The 12018-nt window shown below is 42.9% G+C and overlaps 1 long non-coding RNA gene across 1 annotated transcript; it reads left to right on the forward strand.

Annotated features, from left to right (window-relative positions):
• The first annotated feature begins 5768 nt into the window (after nucleotides 1-5768).
• On the forward strand, nucleotides 5769-8027 carry LOC309370373. The gene is made up of 2 exons (XR_014168533.1): nucleotides 5769-7056; nucleotides 7232-8027. It is a non-coding gene; the product is annotated as an uncharacterized lncRNA (long non-coding RNA).
• The last annotated feature ends 3991 nt before the right edge of the window (nucleotides 8028-12018 follow it).

Here is a 12018-nt window from a genome sequence, read left to right on the forward strand (position 1 = left end):
ATCTTCTTGCAGTCCATAGGACTCTCAAGAGTCTCCTCCAGCACCATAATTCAAAAGCATCAATTTTTCGGTGATCAGCATTCTTTATGGTCCAGCTCTCACTTCCATACATCACTACTGGGAAAACCATGGCTTTAACTATACAGACCTTTGTTGGCAAGGTGATGTCTCTGCTTTTTAAGATGCTGTCTAGGTTTGTCATTGCTTTTCTCCGAAGAAGCAGGCTGTAGTGGCATACAAAAATAGCCTAACATCTTTCTTGGGAAAACAACAAGCAATTCCTAACCTGGTTCTGCCATATTTTCCAAAGTATATCTGTCACACTTTAGCCCAGTTGAAATCTGTAAAGCAAAACAATTAAAATCAAAAAGAAGACCAAAGATTTCTGTTGAAGTCAAAGATGTAAGCCAGGTTTCTCTCGAGCAGGGCTTCTGATCCTGTGGAAGTCCATGCCTTTCAAGCCCTAAACAGCCTCGGCCCAGTATACCTGAAGAAGCGTCTCCACCCCCATCGTTCAGCCCAGACACTGAGGTCCAACGCCAAAGGCCTTCTGGTGGTTCCCTCACTGCAAGAAGCGAGGTTACAGGGAATCAGGCAGAGGGCCTTCTTGGTTGTGGCGCCCGTCCTATGGAACGCCCTCCCATCAGATGTCAAGGAAATAAACATAGACTTTTAGAAGACATCTGAAGGCAGCCCTGTTTAGGGAAGTTTTTAATGTTTGATGTTTTATTGTGTTTTTAATATTCTGTTGGGATGGGAGCCACCCAAAGTGGCTTGGGAAACCCAGATAGATGGGGTGTGTGTGTATAAATAATAAGTTGTTGTTGTTGCTGCTGTTCAAATAGAAGAAAACGGGAGGTGATTTCGACCAAGGCCCTTCCTTCTGCCCTCCCCAGTGCCCCCTGAAAATCATCTCAAGTGATTTGGAGGACTCTCCACAGCAGTCGGAAGGCTGTGCGGGAAAGGGAGAATTGGTAAAAAACTGCCTCTTTTGCTCTTCCATTAGTGAGCATCTTTGAAGCCCCATTGAAGATTCACTTCATTCTAAGCAGACATACATTAGCTCCTACTAGTGGATTGGGCAATACACATGCTTAGGATGAGTAGAACAGGGTCTTGGTTGAAAACCAACTGTAGAGACCAGACCCCTGGAGAGCTGCTGGCAGTCAGTGTAAACAGTTTTGAGCTAGATTCACCAATGGTCTGACTCTGCCTAACTCCACTTCTTATGAATTCCTTCCGGAGGTTCCCCTTCTTTTTCTTTCAGCGTTTACTCTTTATGGGGATTTTTGCATCTTTTTAAAGGCTAATTTTAAAGCAAATAGTTAAAATGCAAGGCGGTGCATTTCTTCCATAAATCGTACAGTCTGCTCATCTAGCGTTACAGGGCTTTGCTTTCATCTTTCTTTTTACAACAAACCCTTAATGACAAACGCAGGCTGCATAAGTGATACTGATATACCCGCAATCTTAGCATGTGAATTAGTCATCATATAATCAGTTCAGGGGTCAGGCTTAGAGAAACAGTACGTGGTTGGCAAAGTGCTAGCCGGCTGAGGTGCTCCCCACTTCAAAGTCTCGGGGGCTGGCTCCCTAGAATTCAGATCACAGGAAGAAACAGCTGGCATAGTCATTTGTGGCAGCCAAGCTCTTTCCCCCCTTCCTTTCTGCAGCCAGATAAGGTTTCACTCCTTTGTAAAACAACAATTTACTTTAGAATGACTTAAGCCTGTAAAACACAATAGAAAGCAGGGATCCACAAAGGCCTCCTGCGCTTTGCCATTATCCTACAAGTAGCCATGACCTGTGACAGCCTGCAGTGAGCACAACTTAACCCTTTGCTCTTTCTCTCAAAATACTCCATGTCACCCACTTGTCGCTGACAGTCAAGGATTTAATTTCCACAGAAATATTTACAAGCACTTCTCCTGCAGGATATTTCTTCCCTTCCCTGCTTCCATATTCCCAAGGCTCAAGGGATTGCGGCATTAAGTCGTTACTCTTGGGATGTAAGGGAAAACCTCGGCCTTTTCATCTCAGAGGCTTTCAGGTTCTAGCGGGATGTTATACTACAAAACTAGCCGGGTTTTGAGGTCCCACTGATAATTAGCAAGAGGAAAATACCATGTTTCTTGCCTAAGGAAAGCAGGCAGGTTTTGAGTGGGAGGAAAGAGACTTTTGTGTGTGTGATTCAAATAAAGGAAATGTGGCTTGTTCCTTGTGCAGTATCTCAGAGCTAAAAAAACCTGAGCTTTAATAATAATAATAATAATAATAATAATAATAATAATAATAATAATTAATAATAATAATTTATTACTTATACCCCACCCATCTGGCTGGGCCTTCCCAGCCACTCTGAGCAGCTCCCAACAGAATATTCCAAACACGATAATACATCAGTCATCAAAAACTTGATGTCATCACTTGAGATGATTTTCAGGGGGTACTGGGGAGGGCAGAACGAAGGGCCTTGGTCGAAATCACCTCCCATTTTCTTCTATTTGAACAACAACAACAACAACTTATTATTTATACCCCCCAGCTATCTGGGTTTCCCCAGCCACTTTGGGCTGCTCTCAACAGAATATTAAAAACACAATAAAACATCAAACATTAAAAACTTCTCTAAACAGGGATGCCTTCAGATGTCTTCTAAAAGTCACATAGTTGTTTATTTTGTTGACATCTGGTGGGAGGGCATTCAACAGGACGGGCGCCACCAACGAGAAGGCCCTCTGCCTGGTTCCCTGTAACCTCAATTCTTGCAGTGAGGGAACTGCCAGAAGACTCTCAGAGCTGGACCTCAGTGTCAGGGCTGAACGATTGGGGTGGAGATGCTCCTTCAAGTATACTGAAGTTTGAATCTTACCTCTGCTGTGTACTCAATAGGCAGCCTTAGAAAAGTAACTGTATCTAGCCTCAGCATCTCATTTGCAATATGAGGGATAATAATACCTGTAAGGTTGTTGCATGGGTTGCAACTCAAAAATGCATTATAAAGGAATAATACATGGGATGCTGTGAACATTTGAAGCTGCTACATAGGTTTATCATAATCACCATCTTAGTAAGAGTGATTCACTTCAGGGGCAAATTTAACTTTATGCCTAAGGGTTTTTCACACATCTACTACATGGAGGCCAATGTGGTGTAGTGGTTAGAGTATTAGGCAAGGACCAGGGAGAACCTGGTTCAAATCTCCACATAGCCATTAAACTCACGGGTGACCTTGGGGCAGTTCCTTCTCTCTCAGCCTAACCTACCTCACAAGGTTGTTGTTGTGAGGATAAAATGGAAGGGGTTGGCTCTGTAGGCCTCCATGAGGTCTTTGGAGGAAAGGTGGGATATACATTCATCTTCTATTTATTTATAAAAGTATACTGCCAGCTCAGGTAAAATATCAAGGCTGTGTGCAATATTCACAAGTACAACAAAACACCATAAAAACAATACACTATAACCATTGAAATGACTGGCTGAAGAAGAAAATTCAAGCAGCTGCATAGACCTGCTGGCACAAAATTCCATGGCAAGGATGCTTGCCAAATCTCTGCTAGACAAGTGTTCCACAGCATGAGATTGGTGACACTAAATGCCCAACTTCCAGTTGGGTTACTTTAATACCAGGTGACAACAAACAATGGGTTATCTCAGGGATGGAGCTGGGATATATAAGGTCTCTGACAGCCTTACATTATCCTGTTTAATATTTTCACAAGTGCCTTGAACCTGGCCTGTTAAATAGAAGAATAAAAAATAATTTAGTTAACAAGAATGATTTTTATTAATAATAGCAAAGCAATAATAATTAAATTAAAAACAACAAAGCTTTTCAGTTTAACACGCTGTGTTAAGGCTTCCCATGTTCACTCAGGTTCCAGAATACCAGAAAATTGCAGCTGTTAAGGGACATACATTTAGAACTCGTGTTACTTAGGCAATATGGATATGGTATATGTGGTTTGTTCCATCTTCCCCACTGCCTTGGAGCTGGATGGCTGTCATTGGCAAACCTGAGTTCCAGATTTGTCCATTCTTGTAGTAGACACCTGGAGTCTATGCAACTGAAGCTATCACGCAACTGTAGCTACAATTCCGTGTTTCAGGCAACCAACACCGTACACATGGAATCTATCTGTTCAGAAGTGTCACTGAGATATTGCACAATCCTCTTCACAGTTAAAAGGAGAAAGCGGAGAAGGTTTGAGATGTCTGGGGAAATTGTTTGGAGGGAAAACCCAAGAGAGGCCTCAGTGGTAGTGAATAGACATTCTGATATAGCAATATAGAAAACTTCCTTATATTGAGCCAAAGGAGTACCCCTTGTAGCTCAGTATTGTTTGCACTGACTTTCAGCAGCTTTCCAGAGTTTTAGGCATGGGTCTTTCTGAAACCTGGAGGCTGAAAGAGCAGTGTGTGGCTGTTTGCAAAAGGGCTTTCAAACAGCCCTGCACTATAAGTCCCGATAGTCGGGGCTTCGAAGTGCAGTGTCACTTGATGTCATTCTGATGTCAAGTGAATGTCAGGTAATTGGCCCTGCCCATCTATCAAATTTGACCCTCCAGGGGGTGGGAGATAAGAATCTGGCCTACTGGCCAAAATATGTTCTTCACCCCTGATTTAAACAGGTTTACTCTGAGTATTACTTAGCTGGATGCAGCCCAATATCTGTGACGTCTCCTAATCTGGATTGGGCCTAGTAAAACTGCTGATTAATGCTGTATTACTAGTTGCTTGGCAGAGCCACTGCAAATGGAAAAAAATGTGTGTATGAAAGATGACTTTGTATCCTCTTTGTTTTCATTATTAATATTTATTAGATTTGTATCTTTATTGGATTCACAAGAAAGATGCACGTTAGGCTGAGCCTGAGACCCACTTGCTAAAGCAACGCAGCAGGTATCATAGCAACAGAGCTGAGTGTAGATTTTCAACATCCAAATACACTACTCTAGCCACTGGATTCCTGTACAATGGGGATCAACATACCAAGAGAATACTAGTAACCATTACATCTGGAGCACATGTGTGAAGCTGCCTCCAGTCTGAACACATGCATAATTGCACTGAAAACAATGATAATATTAATACAGACTTCAGTGCTGAATATATTTACTTGCAGATAAGTCCCGCAGGGTCTAACCCTCTAAGCCTGACTAAGCATGAATACAACCCACTGATTCTGAAATTTCAAGCAACTATGTTTAGGACTAAGGTCTCAGAGTTTAAATTTTATCAGGGTGTAGATTTCTATATATAATGGCCGTCTTCAAAGTTTTCTTTTCAAGGCATCTAAGGGAAAACTGCATGTTACATGCAATTCCATAACTTTACACCAGGGGTAGGCAACCTAAGGCCCATGGGCCACAAGCGACCCATGGGGGTCATTTAACCAGCCTACGAGCCGCCCCTGTACCAAGCCGCCCACTCGGTGAGTCCCTGCACGCTGCACTAAACCAGCGCAGCGTGGCGCAGGGACTCACTTCTGCTGTACCGGAAATCATACCTGCACAGATGCAGATGCCAGAAATCATGTCTGCACAGGTGTAGATGCAGGAAATCACAGGGGCATGCACTCACACAAACATGCAATCCGGCCCACAAAGGGATCTCTGCTGGAGTGAACCAGTCCAGGCGAGGTAAACCTTGCCAACCCCTGCTCCACACACACACACTCTTTTGGGTGGGGCCTAATTTGAGCAGAGAATAGGATGAGTAGTTAGCAATTTTCCTGGTGGCCATTTTCCCACTCCAAATATAACCCTGCAGTTCCTTTCCCAGTTTCTAATACCAGGTTTGTAAGGGATTTGAAATATTCATTTGGAGTAGAGAGAGAGAAAAAAGGCAGCGTAGAACAGATTAAGCACCATTCAAAACTTTTCCTCTCTTGAGTCTGGTTTTCATTCATTTTTTTTAAGTACAGCCATTGTGACTTTGCACTCACAGTAGGATATAGCTAGGCCCTCCGTTTATAGCGAAAGTTAGAAGAAGGCCAGTGCATGTGAGAACAGACTGATTTATTCATTGGGGCTGATTTTACCATGAGCTTATTGAATGCTCCAACCTGTGTCAAGATCTCAACTGACCACATTCTGTCTCAACCAACTTTGGGACAAATATGCAGGATGTGGGAAGTTGCTCTTTCAACAGTTGTCAGAAAATAAAAGCTTTCAGAAGACCAGTCCAAAACCAGTCCAACCCTATTTGTTTTTCAGCAGAATTCAACCCATTGAGTCTAGAACATAAACCCTTCATTTGACCTCATCTTCCTTCAGCCACAAATATTCATTTATGTTAGGAAGGCCTGGAGGTTGGCTTTGCTGGGCTGGTGACTGTTTACACTGTCCACTTTAACTTTGGACCAGTGCCTATCTTGAGAAATGCCTGATTATCAGGCGACTGAGACCCACTAAGAGCTTCACAGCATTCCTTGCTAAAAGAGGAAACAATCAAGGGACTTATCCTGCTTCCAGCCAGGTCGACAGAGGGGATGGGAGGGGGAATGTGAATGGGATCAGGTCCCAAGTCCCTAAATATCTTGGCTGGTTTTTGTTTTTGTTTAATGCCAACTTTGAGTTCCTAGGAGAAAGCAGCAGCGACATGAACAACACAGCTTTAGCCTCTCTCATCTCTCAGTGTGTTCTGAAGCTTCTGGAAAAAGACCTGAATGCAGGGAAAAATGCCACGAAGGAGAAAACACCAAAATACAAACCATATGACAACGCCTATTTCTTCATTCTCTTTGTCATGTTGTTTTACTCTTTCCTGGCGTTGACTGTCTTTTTCGGTTATGTTCGCTCCAAGAAAGCCATTTCAAAGAAAGATCCTTACCAGGAGTTCATTGAGGATAAGGATCGAAGCAAGAAGTGGAACACGAGCCGGCCAGTGGTGGTGAAATTTGACTTTGAAGAGGAGAGCATTCTTTGAAGTACTTAAAACCAAAATGCTTTGCAAACTGTACTGGACTGTCTGTGTCGTCTACATGTCAAAGGAAGGTCTGCACACATCTCCTTCGATGACGTCCAGCGCAATAAGTAAAACCACTGGCTAGAAGTAGGTAATGGAAAGAAGCAGAAGAAGAAGAAGAAGAAGAAGAAGAAGAAGAAGAAGAAGAAGAAGAAGAAGAAGAGGAAGAAGAAAAAGTTCACCATTCATGGGAATTAGTTTGTTTTGTGGAATGCTGTTTTTCAGAGATAAAGGAGTACGTGTATCTGTTTTTGTGCCGCAGAAGGAAAGTGAGACTTGTCATTCTCTGCACAGCTTGTGGGTGCAGCTGGAAGAAGCAACCCTCCAGAGCCATCTTACTCTGTGATATTTATCACCATATCTAGAAAAGGGGGGAAGAAACCGGTTCATGCACATCTGCATGATGCACGCACAGAAAGGACATGAAATCTTCCAATCGAGTTTTAGCACTTGTGAGTTTTACTTCTCTGGGAGAACCATCTGATCTCCATCTTTGTAGACTAATGCATTAGACTTTCATAATTTAATTAAGCATGCCATCAACACCTCTGCTATCTTCACTTTTTTATATTAAATACATATCATGGTAAAAAATTCAGCCAAACAATGTCTATAAAATGTAATGAAAAAGTATTTGGAGGGAACAATTGTCTGGGCTTTAAATGATCTCTATGCCTCTTTTTTTCCAGACTTAGTTAGTGGTCAATATATCTGATTGCATATAAAGCAGAAATGTCTGTCTAAAGCTGAATGCACCCCAAATGTTGTTTAACTTGCTGAGAATCCAACATGATGTTTCCTTTTAAGATTTATTGTGCATATTATTAAATATAATTTGATTTGCTTATTCAGATTTGTTGTCTTTGTTGCAAACATGTTGCTTATTAGCATGCCAAAGAATCCACGGAACACACAGATCTGCATGATAATTGCATTGTTTTGTGCTACGAAAACAAGAATTAATGCAGGATCATTTCCGGAAATATATTTTTGCTCTTTGCTTAGCACTCACAGAGAATGCAAACCATATTACAAATAAAATAAATCTGAAATCAAAACTGCTTTTTCTTTGTTTTGGATTACTTCTTGAATGAGAAATAGGGTTTCTATACATTTAATGCTAAGCCCCTGCCTCAGAGGATTCGGGAAAGCAGAAAATGGTTCAGCTCATTTATGGTGGAATTTGTAAAGAGATTTCATAATGGTTTTCTGTACAGATTTAATTTTGTCAAGTGGAAATATTTATTAAACTCAAGGAAGTTAAAAGTTCTTGGCTCCTGCAACCTGTCCCCCACTCCATATCATCATAGTCATTTTATTTTTATGCCACCTTTCCATGGTTAAAATCATGCTCAAGGCGACTTACAGCAGGAAAAGATTTACATAATTACCAACATAACGAAAGTAGTCATAAACAATAAATAAAAAACATCAAAAGGTACACAACCAAGCTGAACAATTTTCACATAAATCATAAGATCTAAAAAAGATACAAAAGTTAATATCAATAGCAACAACAAAAGAGCTCTAACAAAACACCCAAAACAATACCTTGGTCTATTCAGCACCTTTTGTAGTTGGAGTCAGTCAGGGCTCCATGCTCCCAGGCCAGATGGAAAAATAAAGCATCTGTGACTCCAAATGGGAGAGTTCCATAGCTGAGGCACCACCACAGACAAGGCCCTACACTGTGTCAATAAAGAACAAGCTGCCCTCATCTGGAAGATGAGTAGAGCAGAAGCAGCGGACCCATTGGGGAGCAGCCACTATACTAGATTCCTGATAGGCAGGGTGGGAAGGCTGGCAGTTTGGTGCTCCTGTTAGTTAGTTGCACTATGCTGGCTGCTCCACTGCCTTGCCCCTTCTGCTAAACAACAACGTCTGATTAGCTGGGAAGCTAGTATAGCAGCTCTACTCGGCCTGCTAAGCCACTTCTGGAGAACAACGTTCTGTACTACTGTTATAGCCCCGGGAGAATGACATGCGGAGAGGTGCTTTGTCAGACGCCTCAAGTTGTCTGCACATTAAATAGACAACCAGTGCAGTTCCTTCAGAATGGATGTTATATAGTCACTCAGAAGTTCTGGACAGGATGCTTGCAGTGGTGAGGCCATCTTCTTGATCCCTGCCCATCATGGCTGATAAAATCTAGGAGGTGGGGATTGACTGGGCGAGTCCAGAGAGTGGTCAATGACTCATCACAGGAGTGAGGTATGCTCACCACCTTAAAAGAGGCAGTGGTGTGATTCCTCCTGAAGAGGTCTTCAGGGTTTGGGGGAAATTACCACCCAGTCTGTAATATTCCTTTTCTCAGCAAGGTGATGAGGGTGGAGGCCAGCCAACAGCAGATATGGCTGGAGGAAGTGGATCCTGGATCCATTGAAGTCTGGTTTCAGATTGAGTTTTGGCACCAAAACAGCCTTGGTCACCCTGATTAATGATGCACCAGTCAGGAGAGGGTGGAGGAGGAAAAGAATACAATCCTGTTGGTTTCCCTTGACCTCTCAGGCTGGGAAGCAGAACTGATTGAAAATCCACTATTGAAATTGTAGCTCTGAGGGGAATAGGGGTCTCCTAACAAACTAGAGTTCCCAATATTCTTTGGAAGAAGCCATGTCTGTTTAAAGCCATGTCTGCTTTAAGTACATATGGGGCCTCCTTCTTAACAGCTACAAACATATAACATTTAAATAATTAAAAAACTAACAAAAGCTTCTCAATAAACACACAATTAAACGAAACAATTCCCAAATAATTCACAACATGGTTTAGCAACAAGAATGATGAAAAATAATGCATTACTCAACTTAATTATTGACCCCTACAAGAACTCCTAAACAAAACCCCATTTCAATAGTCTCCATGTACCCTGAGTAGCAGGTCTTTCTGGACGAGTAACAAGATGGTTTGGGCCCCTTCAGCCATAGGAACAGCTTTTGAAGCATGAGTAAGTCTGGTGTCCGCCCTCCCAGGCCAGGTGGAAATAGGCCAAAAAAGCAGGGAGCAGACCTTATAGGAGTGACAGGTAAGATGGCCTCTCTTAGCAGAGTTCAGGGTCACAATCCAGCCAGGCAAACACACTTGGGGTGCAAAGCAGGACCAGCAAAGGGTGTAGCCTAAGGAGACAGCATGTGGCCTGGACAGGGATGTAAGTGTCAAATAGTCAGTTCTGGAGACCAACGTTTGGCCCCTGACCTGAGGTGCCCTACTTTTGCATTAAACACAGAAGTGGACATTCTTTTCCCAGGTCCAGGTTAAAAATGTACATGGGTGAGTTTCACTCCTGTGAAATTCTGTTACTTTTAAAGCTATTAGCAAAGACGTGGACTGGAACTATTCCCTGCTTTAAAACACTTCCTTGCATGGAATTTGCTGTTTATGATTACCCTTGGTTTAAGGTCCCCCTGCCAGTTTTTTGTCCACATGAATGTTCCTGTTCAACCCAATTTGAATTCATTTCAAGAGTAAGATTTTATGAAACACTGCATCAAAGGCTTTACTAAAATCCAAATATGTATATCTACCACTTTCTCTTCATGCCCTAATTTCATAATTCAATCAAGGAATGTGTGCATACGCACACACACACACACACACACACACACACATCTATACATACACTGTGGTAAGATTTCCTGCCGATACACTATTGTTGCTGAAGGCATCTGGTGCCTGGTAGTGAATTAGGGCTGTTTCTTTTTCTCAACGCTATTGCTTTACAGTTTCTTCATAGCATAATTGCTCTCCATTTTAATTTAATGTTTTTTTACATTGCATATTCTGTTCCTTTCTCTAATAAAAGTAATTGTAGCATAATGTTGAACTACCTCTACAGCTTAGATCTTGGGAATACCTTATTTTGTATAACTTGTAGTTGCTGAGAGTATGGTTGGCATCTGTCTGTCTCTAAGGACAAAGGAGGAGTATGCCTTTGTGGGGGAAGTCAAACTAACAATTAAACTTTGCTCTAAAAATGTACAAATTTAAAAAATGAGATACAAACACCAAATTTTTGCTATACCGATAAGTCTCTCACCAGGTGTCAGCAAAAGGTGGCAAGTGGAGCTCAGATAGAGAAAGAGCCATGAGACATAGGCAGATGCAGGCCTATGCAGAAAAAGGTGGAATGGATCCACAGACAGACACAGGCAGTAGCTGCAGATCCATTCCAGACTTTTTCTGCCGCCTTTTCACCTCTCTCTGTCTGCCTCCTCCTTCTCCCACCATTGTCTGTCCCTCATAGCCATTTCCTCACAGGTCTTGGCAGCTGAGGGAGCTGAGTTGCAGCTCTGTACTTTCTCCACCTCACCATGATCCCTATTCTTTTTTTCAAAACAAGAACAACATTAGGATGTTCCTGGGCACACCTGTCACACCCTGTGCACATGCCTATGATTGGGCCCCAACTTGTACAGAGGCTCGGTTGCATTAGAACCTCAGCCTAGTTTTTTCCAACCCCAATGACTTGTACAACACTTCAGGACTTTCTAAAAAGAAAATTTAGAACTACCTGGTGGTATGTGATTATAATCTGCGCACAATGCACAACTGCAATACACATGCACATTTTCCTCGTGTGTACACAGTGGCAGAGGAACCCTCTCCGTCACACGGGGCGGGACGAACTGCCTGGTGACGCATGCGCGATGTATGGACTGTGCACGTGTGATGTCTGTATGGACTGCGCATGTGCAACGTCTGTACGGACTGCACATGCATGGCAGCCCATATGGTCGCCATGTGAGCGGCAGCCCATACAGACTCCCATGCAGACGCTGCATGTAAGTGGCAGCCCATACGGATGCTGTGGGAATGCCGCACAAGCGGCGCCCACACTGCGTGCACGCCTTCCGCTACTCTACAGCTAGGGAGAGGCAGCAGGCCATCTTGTCACCCGCCCCCAGGGCAGTGCCCGGGGCAACCCGCCCTCACCACCCCGTTCATATGCCCTTGTGTGTACACACATGCTTTCAAGTCATTTAAAAGCCTGAACAGTGTGGGAGGGGGTTGTGGGGGAGAAAATCCATAGAATGGGGAATTTGATAGCAG

This window comes from Podarcis melisellensis, assembly GCF_964234715.1.
Source record: "Podarcis melisellensis genome assembly, chromosome: 5".
NCBI classification, from domain to species: domain Eukaryota; kingdom Metazoa; phylum Chordata; class Lepidosauria; order Squamata; family Lacertidae; genus Podarcis; species Podarcis melisellensis.